This window comes from Calidris pugnax, unplaced genomic scaffold (assembly GCF_001431845.1).
Source record: "Calidris pugnax isolate Ruff unplaced genomic scaffold, ASM143184v1 scaffold26, whole genome shotgun sequence".
NCBI lineage: Eukaryota > Metazoa > Chordata > Aves > Charadriiformes > Scolopacidae > Calidris > Calidris pugnax.
This window is the reverse complement of record NW_015090765.1, coordinates 870,454-894,374: the sequence shown is the minus strand read 5'-3', so window position 1 is coordinate 894,374 and position 23,921 is coordinate 870,454. Positions and strand designations below refer to the sequence as shown.

Genomic DNA, 23,921 nt, shown 5'->3' with positions numbered 1-23,921 from the left:
GGTGGGGGGGGTGGGGGGTGAGGCGAAAGGAGGGCGCTGAGGCGGGAGGGGTGCGGCGGCGGCTCTGTGGGCTGGCGACCTCCCGCCGGGCGAAGCGCCAGCTGTGAGGGGCGACCCCCGCCGCTCCGCCTCACGCCGCTCCGCCCAGCCCCGGCACGGGGGGTGAGCGGCGCGGGGAGCCGTTAACGGCGGCTCTGAGGGGAGGGGGCGGGGCGAGGAAGGGGCGCGCGCCCTGTCCGTACCTCTGTGAGGAGATTTCCCGCTCGGGGCGGCGGGGCTCGTTCCTCCCGGGGAGGAGGCAGCCGGTCCGAGCGCTGCACCTGCGGCGGCGGGACCGCTTCCTCGGTGGGAGCCGGAGGATCCGAGTCGGTCCCTTCCCCTTCGGAGGCTTCAAGAGAGAAGTCGCGCTGTCACATGTCTCCTCGCCGGTGTGGGAGGGAGCTCTCCCGGGCGCGCCGCCCCGGCCCGGCCCGGCTCGGCCCGGCCCCGAGCCACCTCAGCCCGCCTGAGCTCGCCTCAGCCAGTGCCGCCTTCGCAAGCGCTTGTTTCAAAACTCCTCCTCAGAAGGCGCGTTATTGTAGGAAACTTTTGCTTCGAGACCGGAACGTCCCGAGGCAAAGATGACACCCCATAAGTAAGTTTGCTGACGGTATATCCCTGTCAGAAATGTTGTCAACAATGTCAGCCCTTCAGTGTAGCAGCACGGTTCAGGTGCTTGTGTATACTTTTCTAAAAGAAATATTAAACTTACCAGGTAGAGAGCCCAAGACAAATAACTGAAGGTCAAAACAAGAATGACTCAGCAGGAATGAGGATCTTAATATGTAACATAATTTTACCTTATTTTGAGAGATTTAAGGCCCTGAAGCTGAAAGATTTGGGGACATTTATGGTTGAGTTTTAATGCTTGGAATCCAATCTGAATACATTTAAACATAAAAGTATCTTTACAGTGCGGAGAAGCACTGGGAATGCAGTGAACTGAAGAACAAGGTCCTTTGTGTAAAAAGACAAGCAGGGTATAAAGGTAGATGTCCCAAAACATGGGAAGGATCAGGTAGTTCTGTGGCAAGTGTGCTGTCCCCCGTACATCCTCCCAGCTTGGAAAATGTAGAGAGGTTGGTGCTGGTCTCTTTCTCACAGGTAATTAACGACAGAACAGCTGGAGCTTCAAGCTCCAACAGGGTAGGTTTAGATTGAACATTAGGAAGGAATTTTTCACAGAAAGAGTGGTCGGGCATTGGAACAAGCTGCCCAGGGAGGTGGTTGAGTCACCATCCCTGGCTGTGTTGAAGGGACGTTTAGATGGGGCACTGAGGGATATGGTGTAGGGGAGGACTTTGTAGAGTAGGGTAGATGGTTGGACTCGACGATCCCAAGGGTCTCTTCCAACCTGAATGATTCTATGATTCTATGAAGAAATGCTCCATTGATAAACCTCAGGGGGTTTTGGCTTCAGAAATTCCTTTACTTCACACAGCTAGTAAAGAAGTGGATGTGAAAAGAACGTAATTGACCTTACAAAGTTTAAGTTGCAAAGAAGAGTTGCAAAAGTTTGCAAAGTCTAAGGCCTGATATTTTGACTCTGATACTAGTATCAACACAATCACCTTCATGTATTCATAAAAAAGCTAAGAATTGTGGCCACAGCTGTTGTATGAGTCATGTACCAATCCAAAGCACTTGAAAATGAGTTAGCCATCCAAAATAATTTTTTAAAAAAACATTTAAATATAATAATAATACTTTTAAAAAATAGACGTCATTTCTTAGCTTGGAAAAAAAGCTTATGCTGCATGTGCATGTTTCTCTCACAGTAAATCTGAGTGTCTTCATCAGCTGCTGCCAGGCTACACCCAGACAAGCCATCTGCCACCCAGGAAACTACATACTGTAAGTGTCTGTATTCTGACTCACGGTTGCCCTGCCCATATGATAGATGAGTAAAGGACACCTGTTGCTGCTGGCCATTCTAGTGCACCCGTTGATTGCTTATCTGTTAGTCTTGCTGCTTTTCTCCTGTTCCCCAAGTCCTTCTCCCAACTACCTGCCTGAACTTGCCCAAACTTGCCTGCTTCCCATGACAGAGTTTGCCTGGCAGTTGGGGTTCCTTAGTGGCCCTCTAATCATAATTGTACCCTGCCTGCTAGACTCAGGTATCCCATGGCTTCTTGGCTTCCTCTTTGCAGCTTGGCAAATGGGTCTTGACTCCACACTTGACTTAGTCTCTCTTCTAACCATGCGATGCAAGGGCCTGAAAGAATTTCCTCCTGCACTATTGCTGGCTTTCTGCCAACCGCAATGAAAAAAATAACGGTCTCAAAGATAACTGAGTCTCTACAGTTTTATTTCATGGAAACAGGCAGCTCTGTATGCCCCGAGTAAAGAAAACACTGCATGTGAGTTCACATTTTATGAAGGCCAGAGAATAGACACAGAAGGGAGACCTTAAAAATGCCTTAACAAAGAAGAAGCTTCTATGAGCACTGAAGTACAAGTCTGTAAGGACGTAGGGCACTTGTTCTAGGGGGCCATGACTGTTTAAATGAGCTTTCCTTTCGTATAAAGTTGGAAACCTTTAAAAGCAAACTGAGATCATAACTTATTAAGTGCATCTATAGTAATTAGAGCATTAAGAAAATACGTGCAAGATCTGTAATAACATCAGGATGAATTGTCAGAATAGTGTAACGGTAACAAATTCATAAGAAATCAATTAACAAAAAACCACATTTCTCACATGTTGCAGAAGCAATTGCTACGATGTTATTTTACAAACTGTGTTCAGAACATTCATTTGACTAGTGAGTCCATTTTCATGCCCCATTTCTGCTCTCTTCATGAACAATTCACATGTGTCTGTGGGAAACGGAAGTCACACTAAGCTGACGACAATGAAATAGTATATTTGCAACATGTAGGCTTCTATTAGCACCTGCAAAACATGAAGCATTAAACTTTGCATACAGACTTGGAACACCCCAGGGATACCAGTCAGCACCTTGTTAAACACTTGCCATCTGGCCCATGAAGGAGTCTTTCTGCCAGGTCAGTTTGTGGGTGGATTATACTTTTATACACTGTATTGAAAGTAGTGCGAGTGTCTCCTGTTATAAAAAGTCAGTTCTTCCTGAAGCCGTCTAGGTTTGGCTTCACTTCTTTTGTGTAGAAAGCAGTAGTTCTCTCAGGTAAATTTTTGCACTGTGGAAAAATGTATTTATTTTTATCTTTTTGATCTTACTATACAAGAAAAAATTGTCCCCTTCCTTTTACTACGAAGATACAAGTGATTACATTTCTTTATATTATTTTTTAAATACTGTGTATCTCTTACGCATTTAACTCCCTTTAAGCCCTATTTAGAGATTATTGTTTTGGTAAAAGTGGTAAATTCATTATTATTCCAGTATACATGGTATTCAGACTGCTCTTTTGCAGTCTATTTTAACAAAAGGAAATGCATGTCAACATCTACTGAGGAATGGAGTAAGATAAAGAAAACCCTAACTATATATCTGTATTATGAATACTTATTTTTAGAAATGGGTAAATCTTGTCTGGGAGATGATTAAAGCTGGAATGTATAATCATCAAAATTAGGCAATGGTCTCTCATTCTCACTTGACATTGTTTCAGTTGTTATAAATCTACTGCTCTCATTTGAACAATATCTTAATACTAATGGACTTTGAATTCATTTTTTTTAATGGATTCATTTTACTGACTGTGATACTCATAACAAAACAACTGATGGATCAAATGAAGTATTTCAATCTATAATGTACCCTTTGGTGGCATCCAAGCAATATTAGACCTAGTACTTGCTTTTCTGATCTTTAATCAGGTCAGTTAATGATATGCTTGGCACACATGCATTTGCTTACTGAAGAATAACTGATATTCCAACGGCAAAAAAAAACACGGTTAAATAAAGTAATCTCCAAAAGCTGGAGGGGAGGTTTGTGCCAAATGCGAAACCTAATTGAATTGCATTAACAAATACTTTTTACTAGAAAGGAAGAATGATTCAACTTTCTAAACGAAATGATAGATGAAAATTGTAATCATTCGAAAATGGAAAAAAATATTCCACTGAGTGATTGCAATGATACAAAGCAAACCATATCTGTCTGTTTTATAAAGTCGGTGAATCAAAAAGCATCATCTTTCTTATCCAGTGCTTTTCAAAAAGCTTGTAGAAATTTATCAGACATATAAGTATTCAGTCCTGTATTTGTATTAGACCAAGAACTCTTGATGTTGATGATTGGGTCTTTCTCAGTGTTGTGTTAAGCTAGAATTTGTAAATCTAAAGTTTGGTTCCTACTCTAAATATAAGCAGTAAATTTTCAATGTTTTGGAGACTGCTCAAGGCCATTCCAGAAAGTATGTGAGAGGAGCAACAAGGGGGAGAAACTTTGACTAGGCCATTTATTAAAAAACTCTATCTTAGATAGTTGTGGTGTTTGGATGTGGTGTTCGAATGTGGTGTATATAAAATGCAAAATATTTTGAAAATTACTTGCACTGACATTAGAAGTCATAGTAGGTTTGAATCTTGTTTCTTGGGGGTTTTTCAGTCAAATGGAATTCTCCTTTCTGAAAGGATATAATTGTCTATTATAAAATAAAATACATGTAGTGTGCAAATACAAATCTGATTGTTGAAAAACTTAAATGGAAGTGGGAAATGTAGAAATTACAAAGGATGTGACTGTTCAGTCACTGCTTTAAAAATAACCTAGGAAAATATCTGCACAGTCCTAATAATCTGAGTCTGAAATAACATAACAGAAGTTTTCCATGAGTTTATAAATGGAATATACTGTAATACTTTGTTACACAAGAAAGGTTTACAAGCAAGATGGGACGCTGTGGTGTGTTTGGAATTGTAAGCTGTCATTCAGACATTTGGAAAGCTTTCTTTCCAGCCAGTTGGCAAATTCTTTGCTGCATCTACTAACTGCCTTGCTTTGGTCACAGCAGCCATGTAAAAATGCTAGTTTAAACCCAATTTATCTCAAACATACTCAGCTTGGATTTGCAAGTATTTCCCCCTGATGGAAGACTGCCTTGCTCTGACATTATACATAATTTGTCTGAAATCCTGGAACCTTTCTAAGAAAGAGAGATCTGACTGTATTAGACACACTTGTATGTGGAGCTAAAAGACCTTTAATCTGATTTATAAAAAGGACAATTTTCTGCAAGTTACATTTCACATCTGTTACATGATATGCAGATGGAATACTTTTTAACCACCACTCTGATGTACAGTGCTGCTTTACTCAGCTTTGTTTTAAGAGGAACTTTATTCATGCAGAATGCACATGAAACAAACTATTCAGCAAGCAACAGTGTAATAAATTAGACACTGTTAATGCATAATAGATAATGAAACAGTGTAATTACAGCTCACGAAGGGGAACTCTGTGGTCAATTTTGGAAATCCCTGAAATATAGAATATTCTGAATTATTTGGTTTCTCCAAAAATCAGTACTGGAATCTAAACTGTATTTTTAAAATTGTTTTACATATTATGTAAATTTATATTTACAATATTTACAAATGATGTAAATGTATACTTGCAGTGGCAATGCGAAGAGTTCCATTAAGCGATACTCATTTCTGTATTTGTATTAATTTTAAGGTGACCATTAAGGTTTTCTTGATGATCTGTGACCCGGGTTTGCATCTGGGTGATTTGGCCTCGAGTCAGAAGTGTCATTCCCCAGTAACAGCTATCTGTGTGGTGCAGGTGGAGCCCCTAACTGTGCCCGGAAACTGGGAAAGGCAAGATATGGTTTAGGCATAACCTTACCCAAACGTTTTATAGCTTTAAATTAACTCAGGGCTAGGGGTTGCTCCTGCAGTCTTCCCCGTCCCTACAGTATCCCCCCTCTGCTCTTTGGTTTATAAGTGTATTTCCTGAGTCCCTCCTTTTACAAGTGTGAGTGAAAATCTGCAACCCCCAAAGCTGGGATTTCACGGCAATTCCTACTGGCCATTTACAGCCTAAAGAAACCTTCTATATACTGCTTATGTAGCGTAGTTCTTACATTCATGGAGAAACTTAAACTTTCACCTGGGGGAGGAACTGCTTTATTATTTTTATCCAACCTGCCTGAGTAAAAGATGCTATAGGCAGGCCTGTGCCTACTCACAAAATGATTTTACCCGTCTGCTTTCCATAGAGCTCAGCTCAAATATTTGGGATGGGATGAAATATTCGGGAAGCTGTGAAAGCTTCCATCAGTTTTTCCTACCCTCTAGGCAGTGGGAAAAGAACATATTTTACTTTCTGTAAGTGCGGGGTTCGCCGGAGGGCGGGATCAGCCCGTACTACCGGGGCTGTGCCCTCCCGCACCCCCGGGGCTGTGCCCTCCCGCACCCCCGGCTGTGCGGGGGCCGCCCTCCCCGCCGCCTACTGCCCGCGCCGGCCTTATGGCACCAGCAGTGACGCAAGGAGTGCAGATCTCACCTCACATAACCCTGCGTTCCTGTCACAGGCTCCTTTATTTGTGCCGTTAGGGCGTAGAAATTAAAAGGAGGGAAAAGCAGCGTGTGCGTTGTTAGAGAGACAGCTCTCTCTCTGATTCCAAAGCGACTCGATGGCCTCTTTGCTGCCACGGTACTTTTGTGAAACTCCCGTCTCTTCCGTAACCTGGAGAAAAATCTCTTCTATCCAAAAAAAACCAGCACACATACCTAAGTCACATTTGTGCCGTTTTCTAAGGGTCTAAGAATGATATACTCATTCGTAGATATTGCACAGAACGAACATAATCCAATACGGACAAAAGGAAATAAAGTTCTGTGTATCTCAAGTTTTGTGTTTCAGCTGCTGCTGGATCAGAGGACCTTATTCCAATGCCTGTGTGCAAAGATAGATTTCCAAGTCGCTTAAGTGCCATCAGGGCTAGACAAAAGAGTCCTGTGCTCAGTACTCTGCCTATAGCTGGTATTAGGAGAGATCCCGGAGATGGTGGGGCCTGTTCCCTGGTCCTCTCGGGTAGAGGCAGAGCATCATCTGGGCAGTGTGCCCAGGTGGCCAAGAAAGCCAATGGCATTCTGGCTTGTATCAAAAATAGTGTGACCAGCAGAAGTAGGGAGGTGATTGTCCCCCTGTACTCAGCACTGGTGAGGCCACACCTCGAGTGTTGTGTCCAGTTTTGGGCACCTCAATCCAAGAGAGATCTCGAGGTGCTGGAGCGGGTGCAGAGGAGGGCAACGAAGCTGGTGATGGGGCTGGAAAACAAATCGTATGAGGAGCGGCTGAGGGAGTTGGGGCTGTTTAGTGTGAGGAAGAGGAGGCTGAGGGGAGACCTCATCACTCTCTACAACTACTTGAAAGGACACTGTAGAGAGGTTGGTGCTGGTCTCTTCTCACAGGTAATTAGTGACAGAACGAGAGGAAATGGCTTCAAGCTCCAACAGGGTAGGTTTAGATTGAACATTAGGAAAGAATTTTTCACCGAAAGAGTGGTCGGGCATTGGAACAGGCTGCCCAGGGAGGGGGTGGAGTCACCATCCCTGGCTGTGTTTAAGGGCCGTTTAGATGCAGTGCTGAGGGACATGGTGTAGGGGAGGACTTTGTAGAGTAGGGGAGATGGTTGGACTCGATGATCCCAAGGGTCTCTTCCAACCTAGACGATTCTATGATTCTATCTGGGGGTGCACACTTGGAATACTTTCATGGAGTAGGTGCTGTCAGGGCTTCTACGCTTAGTGCCTCACTCAATTCGTCTATCCTAGCTTTTGATCCTGCAACTCTCACATACCTTTCCTTTTTGATTTATGCCCCTGATAAGTTGGGGTTTTTCCACCTTTCTGTTAGCTGTTTTTGTCCCCGGAAAGGCCTTGAATTCCATGGATAACTTAAAGGAGAGGTGTACAGGGGTGCTCTACTCAGGGCTTTGCTCTGGTTCTCTACTAACACATTTTTGACCGTACACCTTTGTATGCCTTTCGTTTGTTGCTAATGCATGGCCAACCCTGTAAGAAAAATCCGGTATGAACAGAAACATTAGTAGGTAGTTAGATGATGTGAAAGACAGAGCAATCATTTTCCTGTTGTGCCTCATCTGCTGTATTGTGTTATAGTCTTTATGAACTGGAAGTGGAATCTGGACTATCCTAACTGATTGTCATCGGTCAGTGAATGTCTTCCAAGAATGAGTCCAGTTCCATTTTTAACCATGTCTATTTTGGTGTCCACAACATCCTATGGTAGTGAGCTTGTTCTACAGCTTCATGGTGCACTGTGAGCCAGGGACATGTGAGCCAGCTTTGATCCCAAAATTGTATGAGCAGATATAGCGCTGCTCTTTGAGCTTTTGCTGGTTAAGACTACAGCCAGTGTAAACTCATGTCTGCTCCCAGTATACTGCAAAGACATCCTCTAACTGATGCTTAGACAGGTCATAGCAATGCACTATTAAGCAAAAAGAATGTGCTATTAATTATCACACTCAGGCATATTGTGCTACCATGGAAAGACAAAGGATCTGTGGGGAGGTTCTCTGTATGTAGTAAGCTCTTTGCCAGATCCTGCAGGAGAAAAGAAGTAATTTCTCCAGGGAGTAGCTCAAATGCAGACAAATCTCTTTGAGACTCAGGCAGCCAACAGAGACAGGAGCAGGTGAAAGAAAGTGTGAAATAAAAGGTGACCTGGTAGATCAGTCAGCTGTTTGAATGGCTCGTACCTGTCATCTCTGTACAATCCAGTGGCATAAGCAGAGAGCAGGGGAACAGTCAGTCTTCTCAGATCTAGACACAAGTGGGGAAAATAAAAAGCTGTAAAACTCACTGTCTGGCTTCCCCAATAATTAGTTTCTGAGTTTTGACAACCTTTTGTTTACAAAACATAATTGAGTAATTTAGAACTTAAATTAGTAGATAACTAAAGAAGCGACCATCACATTGATATTTCTTCAACTTTGTTTTTTTCATTTCAATTTAATCCTTCTTCAAAACTCAGACTGCATTGTTATTTCATATCAATGAAATATAAATTTTTAACTGTTATATATATGCTACCCCAAAAATAATGAGGAAAGGTAAATTTGCTCTATGCAAACATTCATTTAGTAATCTGGTACTGAAACTGAATATTTGGTAAAAAAGCAAGCATAAATTTCTTGTACATTCTATCTCTTTGCTTTTCCAGATATACTTTAACAGTTCAGAATGTACTGAATCTGTTCATACAAAATATAGCTGTTGTTGATGGCCAAAATACCCTGCAAGGACTACTCCAGTAATGAGTTCTACTGGTGAAAATCCTGCACGAGGGAAGAACAGAAATGTTTTAAAGGCCTGACTATCACAGTGCAGTCTAGCATGCTAGTTGCAAGGTAGCTATGAAAAAAATGCATCTATTTCTTTTCTGACATGAGGAAGTACTCTACTTGTGCATACTTGTGGCTAAAGAGAAGAAAGGATTGGAGATCTGCCACACCTTTGAAAGGTGTGGCAGATCTCCAATATAAAATTTTTTCATGGTCTAAATGAAATTAGTCATTGATTTTGCTGATTGATAATGTGGAATGAGTTTTCCCCCAAATTAAGGCTGGTTTGTGTCCCTTGTTCTGAAAAGAAGCTATCTGAATGCTAGTCATCCCGTACAGCACTGGGATGATCACTCTGGAAGAATGGAATCCAGGGATAATCCCTCAGGATAATTTTTCAGGATTTTGCAGCATTGTGGGAAGGAAGGGGTGCTTACATCATTTAGGGGTCAATAGCTGCCTTAGTGATGCCTTGAGTTACTTGTCACCAGCTCAAGATAAAAAGAATAGAGTTTTTCTAGTGCCGGTAGGACACAAACAGCTGCAAAGTGGTTTAAGAATTGGAAGAGCATATCAACAGCTTAAAACCACTTTTGCCAACTTTCTCCATGCATATAGCCTTCATTTTCTCCTCCTTAGTCACCACACAGGCATCCCTTGGGCACAATTAACTGAAAATTTGGTAAAACACAGAGGAGTATTCATAATTCAGAGACGGGCTCCATTGACAGTCATTGTGGACTATGCAACTTTTTCTATAAGAGCCTCGAATGTGAATGATCAAAAGGAAACATAGATACTACATATATATATATACACAGGCTCCATTGACAGTCATTGTGGACTATGCAACTTTTTCTATAAGAGCCTTGATTGTGAATGATCAAAAAGAAACATAGATACTATATATATATATATATGTATAAATAATTGTCGTCAGCCTTTGACCAACTTGGAACTGATAACTAGCTTGAGGGGCAAAAAGGCATTGGTTTCAGTTTCTCTGTTGTGTTTGACTGAATTTTCACTTTTCAAAACTCGTGGAGGCTTGGGAAATGCTGTACTTAAAGCCAACAGGGCCACCTAGTGTTTAAATTAAAAATGTACAGTTTTGTGTGGTTTGGACTTCTGTGTGCAAGATCTAGATACTATTTCAACTGTCAGAGAGGGAAAACAGCTCATAGTCTTTTCTATTCATCTCTGACAATTCTTATTTCTTGCGAACTGTACAGTTATTGGTGCTAGAATTAACAGCGTTGAAATTGTACATGGGGATTCTATTACTTCACTAAAGACACCCAAGACTAGTCAAAAAGCTTTCTCTGATGTTTAGCCTCAGCCAGTTTCATGTTATAATTTTTAGTTACCCATTTGCATTTTGTCTTGGTGGTTAAACTCTTCAGATACCTGCGCTCCTTTGTTGCCTGCTGCTTCAGGGGTGTAGCCTTAATCGGTTGTTTTCTGTAGTGTGGCCTTCCTTCTGTGAACTGACATTCTGACAGTCTGGCATATGAAATTCGGTCAGTAGTCTAGAGTTGGTCAGAAAGCTGGGAAGAGGTCACATTGCAGGTTTCTTACTTTTTTCCCTCAAAATGCTGTAACAAGATTCAGTGGCCGTCACCTCCCTTCCCGGTAATCAGCGCGTGTGCATGCACGCACACAACAGACGTGCACAATCCACACTGATTTTTTACTCATCGTTTCTCAGATCAGATATAATTGCTCAACATTTGTCATACATGGTCATTTCCCTTATTACATTGTCATTTTCTGCCTCTGTGGATAACTCCTAGAGAAAAAAGAAGCATGATTTTTATAGTTATTGTCTAAGTAATTGGGCTGGCTTTCTTCTCATAACGTAACCTAAGGAGGTGAATGCAGATCAACTCATGACTACTCAACAAACAGGGAAAACAAAATTTTACTGCCATATAGAGAAAAGACTGGGGTCAAAGCAGAGCTGTGTCTGTGACTGAGCCAACCTAGCAGCTTCTGCTGCCATAGGAGATGTAGGACAGAGGACAAAAGGGGTCACACCAGGAAGAGACACTGATATTTCTGAGACAAACCACCTCTTTCTGGGTCCATGTCAGAAGCCATTGTCCCATAATCATCTCCTTCTTTTTTTTTCTTCTTTTTTTTTGTCCAAGTCTAGTCTAATAGTATGGTTTTCTTAAGTAGCATGCAGTGATTCATTTAAATCCTTATGTCCATTGCTAAATCTAGCACATGTGTAATTCAAAGGTAGGACATCGGGCATGGGGATTTATCTGACCTAACTTTAGATGTTTGAAAGATAGTTGTCTAAGTCCAAGCCAGTGTTCTGGATTCTTTACGGTCTGTGAGAAGAAGCAAACACTGTCAAAATTTTTTTTTTTGATCTCCACATAAGTGCCTAAGAATGCTGGTGTCAAACTTTCTCAAGAGTTGAATCTCACATGGCGAACAGTAACTACTAAAAAGCAGTTACTTACCAGGAATCTCAAACTGAGAAAAACTTATATTAGTTACCTTGGAAGCTACTTCTGAATGGCCAACTTACACAGGAGGGACTATGTACTAAGAACGCTGTCCTTTAAAGGAATCACATAAGAGCTGTACTCCTTTTTGCAAATGCCCAGTGTGCTCAAGAAAGGGAACTGAGTGAGTTTTATCCTTTATAAACCTATTTTTCTTCTTACTGATAGTTCTTCTACCCACTATGTATTCAAAGTTTTTAAAAACAGTTAGGGTTTCTTCAGTGATCATATTGCGAAAAGTCAAAATTAAGGTTCTGAAAATATCATTATGAATTACCACTCTATTCTGTTTACTGGATCCCTTCAAAGGGACTATCATATTATCACTATGACCTCAAAAAAATGTTAGTCTTGTTTAATCATTAGAACAAAGAGCTGGAGGCCAGAAAGATCATAATACAACAATTAGGGACAGAGAAGAGCCAACTATGTGGTTCATAGAAAACAGAGACAAGAAAAGGCCTATGTGAGTCTGTGGAGTGTTTCCATTTTCCCCAGCTGATGTGCTGCACAAACCCGTGATATATCCAGTTTCTCCAGAATTTAAGTTTCTATTAAAGTAGATCATGTGCCAAGCCATCCTGTTTACAAAAGCTTTTGTCTACACAAGGAAGTTGACTGACACAGCTCTCATGGTATAAGCTATTTCTGAGTTATTCTAAAAGCTGCAACTAGTTATTTAAGAGCAACTGTTGTGGAATAGCTTATGCTACAGTGGTTACACCCATCACTTTCTCTAGAGAGAAGAAAATCCATTACAATATTCTAAACATGAACTCATTGTAAATTTTTGCAGCATTTTCTGTAGGACTCTGCAAATAGGCAACTCGAAATAATATTCTGAATGATGTTAGTTGTCTTTGAACAGTAAATGCTAAATGTAATGGCATGACTTGGAATGCTTAACAAAACTTTTTGATTGGAGGCAATCACAATTAAACATGAGAAGGAGCAATTGTTACAGGGAGGAAAACTCTGAGGGGAGGGGAAGAAAAAAAAAACAAAACCAAAACCAGGAAAGGGGACTGTAAGGGAATGAATAACAGAAAAAGAAAATCTGTAAGGAAGAAAATCAAAGTGCAGAAATAACAGTCAAAGTCAAGATGGGAATGTTTCCTCAACTGAGAAACAAGCCTGAGTTAGCTACCACACTCCAAAAGGATAGTTTATCCCCTTGATCTTTATGCTAGTACCCCACTGATACCAGCATGCATCTTGCTGTAGATTAAGTGTATCATATAGTCCTAAATTTAGACAAGCAGTCAATAAACATGGAATTTGGCCTTCTCTGCAGAATGACATCGCGCATCCCTCATGCAGGTCCCAATGCCAAGACAATATTTTCTCCATTGTATCCCCGTTTGTTCTGCCAGCCTTTACATTACTTGCTTCATTTAGTCACAATATGTCAAACCACAACTCCATGACATTTCAGTAAACATTTCATTTAAAAGAACTGCTTTTTCTATCTGTTTTGAACAGTGCAAAGCAACTTGCTGTTTGTTTGCCTCCCCGTGTCAGACACTTGTCTTTCTAGCACACTTAAATACTGGGATAGATTGAAGGAATAGGATGTTGTGCCCACGTGTGGCACAAGCTGTCAAACAGGAGAAATGACAAGGACCCATTTTGTCAGCTTCCCACACAATTAATGGACAGGTTTTGCACATTCTTGCAGGATCGGGAGCTAAAGTGATTTTACAGAAGTGTTGATTCTTTTATTTTCCTAATTCAGGAGATGATAAAGTATCAGCTTGATCAAAAAATATAAGCCACTGTGTATGAATGTGTATCCTCATTTGCTAAGAAAGCCTTTCTATCTGACATTAGGAATAAAAGGGAGTCCTTTATTTTAAATCTTATAGTTTCAACAGGCAATTAGTCAAGGAGCTTAGATTAACCTCTTACTCCAAATGGTTCTGCAGGGGAATGAAAAGTCAACAAAAAAACCCAAAGAAGCCAGGTGCTATAAATGGATATATAAAGTGGAAAGGACTCAAGCACATAAAAGTACCAGAAAATAGTACCCTGGGCTGCTCATGGGGGAGGGGGTAGAGAAATTGGGAGTAAGGTTAAACACAGGATTTGAGTTGCGTGTTGCAGGAATTACTATAACAGGAACCCCTTGTTGCTACCCAGGTTAGGGGCAAGGGGAGGAATTCATTGCAATGTTAAACCCTATAACCTGGCCCAAAGGGACCAGGGGTGGAGATTGTAATGGACATACCTTTAAATTGTTGTAACTCATGATTTGAGTTCCACGTTATAAGAATTGCTATAGAAGGAACCACCTGAACCAATGGAGAACAAGTCTTAGAAGAAGCAGTGCAAATGCAGCAGAGACCTGACTCGAGCTGGCTTTGGTGCCCAGTTAACAGTTGACCCCCAGCTGACAAAAGGGATATTCCATGCCATATGATGTCATACAAATTAAAATGAGAAGTTAGGTGTGCTTTTTAAGTGTATATGATTAATCAGTATCAGGGAAGTTGTTGATTTTCTAACTCTTGATGTTCTCACTTCAAAGCTGTGTACTCTTCTGGAAGCAACTCTTCACTTGAATAGAGTTGTGGATCTCAATATCATAATAAATGGGTAAAATGTAATGGCCTTGGCAAACAGGAGTCAAACTAAGAGATCTATTGGCTTATCCTGGCCTTAAATTCTCTAAATCTGTGAAATTTCTTAGACAGCTTTGACTTCCTCATCCTAGGTTTAATATTGCTTCTTTCTGCCTTCAGTTCAATGATTTAAATTTGTGCCTGAAGGCCAGAGATGCTTTTTTTGTTGTTGTTTAAACACTAACTTGAGGCTGAAAACATTTCTGTTTGTCCAAATCTGGAAAAATGCAGAAAGATTATATTACCAAAGGGAGAGAAAAAAAAAAAAGAAGAAGGAATACTGTGTACTCAACAAAACAGAGGCAAGAATGAAGGAATGTAAATGTGTTACAGGCTGTTATTAGGATTTTGGATGCAAAAATAAAACTTAGAAAGGACAGAGTAGTTGAAAAGGCATAATACAATCCAATTTATTTACACTAGAAATTGCCTTCCCAAGATTGCTAAGGTGACAGGAAAAAACTATGAAAAGAAGGTAGTCATATTTGTTTTAAGTCTGGCAGTTTCCACTGAAATTCCTGTCTCTCTATAATAGTTTTTTTGAAGAAAGTGCCTTGGGGAATTACTAGAAAAATGAGCTTTATTAAGTGTTCATGGCCATCTGAACTACCCACCCATCCAGTATAAATGTGTTCTGGCAAAACAAGTGTTTGTGTTGCCATGGCCTTTCCCATGATGTTATTTTCTTAAGCAAAAGCATTTTTCTAGCTGAGATCTTAACAAGGACACAGGCAGGGCGCCATAATTCAGTCCTTGAAGAGAAAAATAGTGATTTAGTGGCAATGGTGAAGGAAAGAGATGGTCTCAGAGGGGGTAGAACAGAGGACTTAGATATGGAATGGCTCTTTTGCCCAACAGAAGCACTGATCCCTTCCACTAATCACTCTAGTTCTGTGTGAGAGCAGTGCAGCCTCCACTAGCCCTGCAGAAATGCTGGTAGGCCCAGTGCTAAGATTCTCCTGTAGCATCCTCAGTATGGGGAAAATCTCTCTTAAAAAAAGCAAAAAATTGTTATTTGCTGAGCAAATCACACACCTCAGATACAGGCTTCCTCAAATCAGGTCATAGGGCTCTGTGCAGGGACTTCACACAAAATGCATCCCCAAGGTCTATGTGGATCCATGTGATATATCTGCAAAAGGTGAATTGTTTTATATATATATTTATATACTGCTCTTTTTTTCTTCTTCTTCTTTTGCCCTGCAAAATCACTTAGGGAAGGTCCTGCCTAAGGGTTTCACATTGGTTTCTATCCTCCAGTGAATACTTCTGTAAGTGAGAATGGTTGTGAATTTTACATTGTTCACTGATTTATACTCTGGTTTTAGATTAATCTCAAACTTATGTGACTAGTGAGCTGGTCACATAAGCATTGAACAGCATTATTATATAGTTAGTATACATCACAGCAACTAAAGAAAAACTAATGGGTGTTTACATAAAGTGCGTAAGAACAAGGCAGGTATTGAGTCACCCTTTCCCTGCATATCTTCCCAAATTCCAGTAACCATCAGTTTGTGAGGTAGAGATCATATCTGAATCCCTCTTCTTCCCATTCACCCAGGGGCCACAAATGCCTTTCTGAAGGAATAAAAGGCAAAAAAAAAGAAGAGCAGGACCAATGTCTGGGGTTTAGCTCTCATAGGTTTAAATGAGATGGCATTTTCCTTCCTTTAGCTCCTGTGAGTCAACAGAACTACGGCAAAACAAACCAACGTGGAACATTTTATTTACCTTTAAATAAAATTAATTAGCTGGAAACTGAGAACAAATAGTATTTGATAGAAATAACAGAATATGCTAGAGCTTTACTCCAAAAACAGTGTGATGTGTTCTCCTAACTGCTGAGCCCCACTCAGTCTCATGCTCCTGCACTGAGATTACTTTTAGAAGTCCCAGGAACAGAGCTCTACTCAGTCCTCTGGAAAAAAATTCCTCAGTTTATCATCTCATGACACGTTCTTCCTTCTCAGCTCAACATTTACCTGCCATCTCATTGATCTTGTCGAAGTATCTTCAATAGCTCTTACTTGTCATCTTTCATATTCATACCCCTTGGAGAAAACCACAAGATCTCTTTTTTAAAGCTAAACATCCACAGAAAGGAGAACTTGAACTAAATCCAGCCTGCTTTATGCAACTAATTCCAATGAAATTAAAAGGCTATTTAGGGGAGGGAAGCAAACTTACACCATTACGTAACACCAGTCATATCTCTGATTTTGTTTTAATATGACCTTTTGAAAATCAAATTAGAAAGACAATTCCAAATTAAAATTGAATCAATTAAGTCTCTTTCTCTTGCAATTCAGGAGGGACGTGTCTGATGCATGAGGCAATATTGGAACTGCATATTGTGGGATGTATCTGGCCGGTTCCTAAGTGGATTTAGTTGTCACAGCATGATGTAGGGAGTTTTCAAGGTCCATTCAGCAAGAAAAGCGTTGACCTGGATAATGATTGTGGAGCAGGGGGAAAGAGAACCAGCTGCAGAGGATGACAAGGCTGCCAGGAGAGCAGCAAGAATTCCCCAGAACGTAACATCACTTAGCAGGAGGCGTTTCTAAGTTGAAGCTGGCAGGAATTCAGAGATGTGGGAGAAGCGAGAGAGATCTAGAGGTTGGAGATAGGACTATAAATTGAGTTACCGGTGCTTATCTGCTGTCACAAACTGTGACAGTAATTTATAGGTGTACCTCAGGTGTCAGAATTCCCTCAGGTTGCTTGTGAAAACTCTTCAGAGACAACCTACTCATATGCATTTCCTCTCTTGGAGTTCACAGTCACAGGACAGGAAGTGTTTAGTGGAGGTAGTGACCTCTACTTCAGCTACAGAGGGGTATGTTAGTGAGATCTGCTTCTGCTTTTATCTTTGAAAGGACCAGCCTTCAATTTGAGACTTCTGAAGGAGTGGGTATGCGTTTCACTGAATTTCACTGAATTTTCACTGAATTTCTAGAGTTGGAAGGGACCATAGAGATCATCTAGTCCGACTCCCCTGCTGAAGCAGGATTGCCTAAAGCTAGAGCATGTTACTCAGGAGCATCCAGGCGGGTCTTGAAAATCTCCAAGGAAGGGGACTCCACACCCTCCCTGGGCAGCCTGTCCCAGGGCTCTGTCACCCTCACCGTGAAGAAGTTTCTCCTCATATTTGAGTGGAACCTCTTATGTTCCAACTTGTGCCCGTTGCCCCTCGTCCTCTCGGTGGGAACCACTGAAAAGAGTCTGGTTCCCTCCTCCTTCAACCCTCCCTTGAGATACTTGTAGGCATTCATAAGGTCTCCCCTCAGCCTTCTCTTCTCCAGACTAAAGAGTCCCAGCTCTCTCAGTCTCTCCTCATAAGGGAGATGCTCCAATCCTTGAATCATCTTTTTCATTTAATTTCATTTCATTTCATTTTAATTCAGCCATTCCTGCCACAGAAGCCCTAAGCCTCATTGCTGGTCTGGGCCAGACCATGTGGAATGGCATTGGGAGTGGCTATGGTTACTTTTGTTGTCTCTGCCTGCAAATGTGAGTAACCCTCCTTTAAATCTGATCATGGAAGATTAATTACCATGACTTCAACATCTGAATAGAAAAAAAATTAAGATACACTTATACGTGATGGGAAAATTAAGCTAAATTAACCTCTTTAATAATGAAAGCTTATAAAATAGTCCACCTTCAACAAAATGCTAAAGAACACAATGTAATTACAATTTAGTTCCAAGTATGTACTTTTTTTATTATGAGAATTAATAGTATATTTTATTAATATGGTGTTGTTGGGAATGACATGTTTTACTGAAGAAATAAAGATGAATTCCTGAACATTAGGGGTAAGTTTTGTGATTCCTATGATAAAATATTTTTAGTTGGCTGAGATATGAAGGCATTTAGAATTGTCCCAGTTTCTTTAATGGAAAATAATTTATTTCATTAAATACTTTAAAATTATTCTTACATAACTTACAGGGAACTTACTGGGCTTTTATTAAATTGAAATATTATTCAAGCATGAATATTGCCTAATCTTAAACCAAATAGAAATCAGCAGGTATTTTATAACTTTGCAGTATGTTATGTACTTCCCGATATGCATGTGGGATCGATCACACCCCCAGGTCTCTTTGTATTTCCAAATAAGGTGTGAGATTTTAAATTTTGATTAAAGAGAGATGCAGAACCTCGTTAATTATGTAGAAGAACAGTAAGATAACTCTTCTGTTTAGGACTTGAGGATAGGCAGTGGTGGATGAGCGTTCTAATTCCCAACTTGCCTTATTGATCATGCAAAAGCTGTTATGAACCAATCATTTCTTTGACGCCTTAATTGTTTGCCTATCAATTAATTAGCTGTCCTTTATGGTCTACTATCATGGCCCTAAACGGAGGTGTTAGTGAGCATAAAGTGTCCCCTTTATTTCTGTGTTGATCTTAACCCTACAGACAAGAGAGGTGAAGCAGGCCCTGCAGAGCTACAAAAGAAGGCTTTGGTTCACTTTTCTCAGTCATTTGCTAAGATCATTGCACTAAAGAGGCTTCAGTTTCATCTGATGCAAGACTAGAGCAGTTTTCTTAGTTTGAGGACACAGACAGCTCCATGCTACTACCTTGTTCAGGGCAGATTACAAAGTGATGATCCAGTCCTAATCGTGGTTTCCATCATTAAATGAACTAAGGCTGAACAAAATGTAAAAACTAGATTTAATCTAATTATAAAACCTTAGTTACAGATAACCATTGGGTCATGTGGTTAAAATGTTGCAAACATCCTTTATAAAAAGCTTAAAACAACTTTGACCTAGTTCATGTTTACATTCAGACACTGATGTAAGCTGAATTGCAATAGTCCAGTTGTATATTTTTTATGTTTTAGATTAGAATGATCTGGTAATGTATTTCACTTTGAATTAACAACTGAACAGCCTAAGTTCAACATTTGTCCACTGCTTTCTAAATGCCAATGCCAATATAGGTTGTAAATAGTCTAAGAATGACTGTCACCATTGGTCTGTCACATAGACATATTATTTATATCCCAAGTCTTTGGAGGAATTAGATTCTCTGTTGAGATTCATAAACAATATGCTGTTAATTTCTTGTATAGTAGTGAAGACAGCGGATAACACCCAAGAGTGACACTTTGGGATTCAGCACAGTGGGACTCAGCTTGGAAGTAAAGGCCTTCCCAGTGCCTATGACTTGCTTCTTCCAAAGTTCCAGTTGAACTGCATGCAAAAATCCTCTCAAATCATCACATTCTGTAACATAAGCAGAAGCAGTCCTGATTTTATAGTGAAACAGTTTAGAAATGGCTGAATGGATTATTCAGCTGAAGGCCACTACCAGTTAAATCTGCCTATGTGGGTCAACATCATCACATATTAGAGGGGGCAAATAATAGCAAACTTTAAAAGAAAATACTAACACTTATTATGGCAACTGGCAATCACCTGTCTGCAGCAAATCAGTGTAGTTAACCAAAAGTTTGGTTGTATGTTGAACATTGCCTCAAAAATTTTAAAGGGCCAGACAACTGGCAAATCTGGCTGCATTGGGTCTTGCTGGCAGGTGGTTAATTTTCCCAATAGCAGCCCTCATAGTGCTGTGCTTTGTATTTGTAGCTAGAAAAGTGTTGATAAGACACCAGTGTTTTGGTTACTGCTGAGCAGTGCTCCCACAGCACCAACGCTGTCTCTCCAACATCCCCTCTCACCCGCAGAGCTGGGGAAGGTCCTGGGAGAGGGGTGCTGTGCTTTGTATTTGTAGCTAGAAAAGTGTTGATAAGACACCAGTGTTTTGGTTACTGCTGAGCAGTGCTCCCACAGCACCAACGCTGTCTCTCCAACATCCCCTCTCCCCCGCAGAGCTGGGGAAGGTCCTGGGAGAGGGGGTAGCCAGGACAGCTGACCCAAACTGACCAAAGAGATATTCCATAGCATATGACATCTGCTTAGCAATAAAAGCTAAGAGAAAGGTGGGGAAGAGGGGGGCATTCATTAGTATGACATTTGTCTTCTGGAGCAACTGCTATGCATACTGAAGCCCTACTTCCCAGAAGGTGGCTGGACATCACCCGCTGATGGGAAGTGGAAAATAAATCTTTTGGGTCTCCTTTGCTTCTGCCGTGGCCTTTGTTTTTCCTTTATTAAACTGCCTTTACCTTGATGCTCAAGTTCTTTTCCATCTTATTTTGTGTCTCCTTTATTAAACTGCCTTTATCTTGACCCTCAAGTTCTTTTCCATCTTATTTTGTGTGCCCTTGTCCTGCTGAGGAGGGGAGTCCTAGGACGGCTTGGTGGGCACCTGGCAGCCAGCTGAGGTCAATCCACCACACTATTGAACAGATGTTGTGGAAGTGCTGTGATTAAATTCATTTAAGTTGGATGCGTTTTTATCCTTCTAAAGATCATGACATAGCCAAGAAATGGAAGTGTATTCTTGTCCAAATTCTGTGTTTGTCCTCTGTGTCTGAAGGACATTTGCCAAACTATTCAGTTGTTGGTCAGAAGCTAGAAGTGCTACCAGAATATGCTCCCCTAATACCTACGAATTATATTATTTCAAATATCATGTTGCCAGCTTTTGAAATAGTGCTAAGGTATCTAAATGACTACTGTGACCCAGAAATTGACTATACTGTGAATTTAATCAGTTACTGTGATGGAGATCAACTATCTTAGAAGTTCCTCATTGATGTTACTCAGAATATGTTTGTAGCAAGTGATCTTTGATTTCAAGCTTTTAGAAAAACTTTGAGAGTATAGATCACAGATCTCCAGCACAGTAGCAAACAGTCGTGTGCACTGATAATGTATTTGGGATGAAGTCTTGGCTGAGGTGAAATCGATGCAAGTTTTCAATTGCTGCTTAATAATAGGAACATACAGCTGAACGAGAGGGGTGGTTATTTGGGTTATTTTTAATTTAATTTTGCCTAAACCAAATTAGCCGTTAAGGTGCTACCAGTTCTGGGAAACAACAAAATCTCTTGTTTGGCTCTCTGGGATTTCCTGTTATTGCATGAATGAAAAACAAAGAAAATGGGCTCTATATCTTGGAATCTTCAGAAAAGGGACTAAGGCCAGTGAGTGTCTGTTCCTTTCGGGAGATTTTTGGTGTGGTTATGAGTCTTGGAGATCGGTTTGAGTTCACATACTACCTAAGAGACAGCAATTACAAAATTAAGCCACTTGAGGTCATGTCAGTGTTGCTAGGCACTAGGCAGCCACAGTTCTTGGTGCTGGGCCATTGCGCAGGGCCTGCCTTGGGAGATATCCCAAGGATACCCACTGAGTACGAAGGGAGCACTCGGCCAAGAAAAGCAGGAAAAAGTGTTCTTCTGAAGTGGGGGAAGGGATGCTGTTTGTTTTCTGGTTTTAATCCATAGAAGTTCAAGAAAGGGAACCAAAAAATGAAAGAGTGGGAGGACTGGACTGGAGGGGAGTAAAAGTATCTTTTTACGTCAAGAACGGCCAGAGCAGACCACTGTTTAAACCTTGGAACTTCATTATTCTTGGTCCAGCTGGCAGTCTGTTAGAAGAGTTCTCCTCACTTCTGGGTATCCAGACGAGTTTGGAGAAATACAGGTTTTCCCATTTCCACTTTGAAAGCACTTCCAAAGTGCTTTCCTTGCCAGAAGCACTGACAAGGGGAAAGCTACATATCTGCAACTGGAGTAAGGACAGAGAGAGCTGGAGCCCTGAGCAGACTTCTAGTCTGCAGCTGAGAAGAGTCTGTCAATGTTGGTGTTGAAGACAGTTAAATCTTTACATTGTGTCTGTGTTCACAAAGATTCCCTTAAATACCATTAGTCAAAGCCTCTGCTGTAATATACAAGTTAGATTTCCAAAGGTTAAGTGCTCTCTGCCAGAAGAAATTGGTTTCTGTCTCATCATTTCCTGCAGAGCTTTCAGTAGCAGGACAGAAGCATGTCACCAGAGGCACAGGAAGGGGGTGGGTTGTCTTGCCTGGCAGCCTCTGAAACCTCACGTCCTCCCTGATACTTTTTGCTGAACTGTTTGAAAACATGCCCCTGAAAGGTGCTTGCAGGCAATAGACATTTCTCTTCACTGCTTGAGTAAAAACATCCATCCTGGCAAAACACTGTGAGACAAACTGCAATGCTGCCTGAAGAAAGGAGTATCAGCCATGAGTTTTTTCCAGTGGCCAGTGACAAGGGGAGCAGAGATTACAGCTCAAGGTGAAGCGAAGGCTTTGCCTCTTCCCTGCCCTAGCTGATCAAGGCTAAATTGTGCCTTGATATTGCAGTGAAACCAGCAAGTCCTTCTCTGCATTATCTGTATTCTTTTCAGTGCCTTCTAGTAACAAAAAAGACAGTCAGAGGATCTATCAAATGGCACATGAAGAACAAAAGAAAAATACGAGGGCAGGAGAAGGCACTTTTCTGGAGCAAAACTGAAGATTGTGGGAGATCTACTGAGCTCCATTTTGTGTTGAATTTGAAATGAATTGTGTTGAATTCAGCAAGGTAAACCATAAACTTATAACTTTTTAAAATAATATTATCTGTTGTAATATATAGCAGTCTTTATGAATTATTATTTCTCTCTTACCACTTTGCCTTTCAAGGCATTTTGAATTTTCTGTCCAAGCGAGTGCAGATCTGCATGCACTACCTAATCTCTTTAACTGTGTATAAATAGCTATTTTTTTAAGAATTGTATATAGAGGGGAAATAACAAAAATAATAGAAACAGATAGTCCTGGAACCTTAACACAATATTTTTGGTTTCCTTGAAAATTATTTGCAGATTTGCTGAAGAAAAACATGAGTTCACAAAGACTACAGATTCCTACAAGAGGTAATAAGAAAAAGATTCTAACTTGATGCATTTCCCATTTTCTTAAATTTCCAACCAGCTTTTTCCAAAGCTAAACAGTAACACCTCAACACTGGCATACACACGCATATTTCATTTAGGATTTTCAAAGGTCAGTTCTGAGCAACTAAGTGCTTTGGAAATCCATTTAGGGGCACAGATACTGTTCTTAGACAGTAAACAAACGAAGATGGACATTTGTGCTTCTAGCTGAACATTCCACAAACTTACAGAGAAGTCCATATCTAAATAAGATTAATATTAAGTATCATGATCTTCTGGTATTCTATACATTTTATAACTTCTTAGATAAAGTTAGTTAATTCTTGTTATCAGTAAGAGTTATATTTAACCAGATTTATCATCTCCCAACTACTTCTTAGATCTTCTGGATTTAGGCACTGTTATATGTAGTATATGCTATTATTGGTGTTTATTTTTCTAGATAACTTTTCTTGCACAAGAAACCTGTATTGCTGTTCTGTAGAAGTGCATACAACACACTATGTTCCCCCAAAGACTAATGAATTCCTGGGTCTCTCCCCTGAGCACTGACTTCCACCACACATTCTCTAATCTGTATTATGTCTGCCCTGTCTCATTCTCCTTGTCTATCTGCTCCCAGTGTCCAGTCTTCAGGTTTTTGACCTCTCCTGGCTCTT

The 23,921-nt window shown here is 40.7% G+C and overlaps 1 protein-coding gene and 1 long non-coding RNA gene across 2 annotated transcripts in view; one reads left to right on the top strand and one right to left on the bottom strand.

Annotated features, from left to right (window-relative positions):
• Positions 1-386, bottom strand: part of AMPD3 (adenosine monophosphate deaminase 3) — a 33,172-nt gene extending 32,786 nt beyond the window's left edge. The window contains exon 1 of the mRNA XM_014966536.1: positions 243-386. The gene's annotated coding sequence lies outside the window, so the exon portion shown is untranslated. The remainder of the gene's footprint in view (positions 1-242) is intronic.
• A 127-nt stretch (positions 387-513) lies between these two features.
• Positions 514-23,921, top strand: part of LOC106902787 — a 46,279-nt gene continuing 22,871 nt past the window's right edge. Inside the window, exons 1-2 of the long non-coding RNA XR_001414591.1 lie at positions 514-634; positions 1,818-1,893. This is a non-coding gene — a long non-coding RNA (uncharacterized LOC106902787). The remainder of the gene's footprint in view (positions 635-1,817; positions 1,894-23,921) is intronic.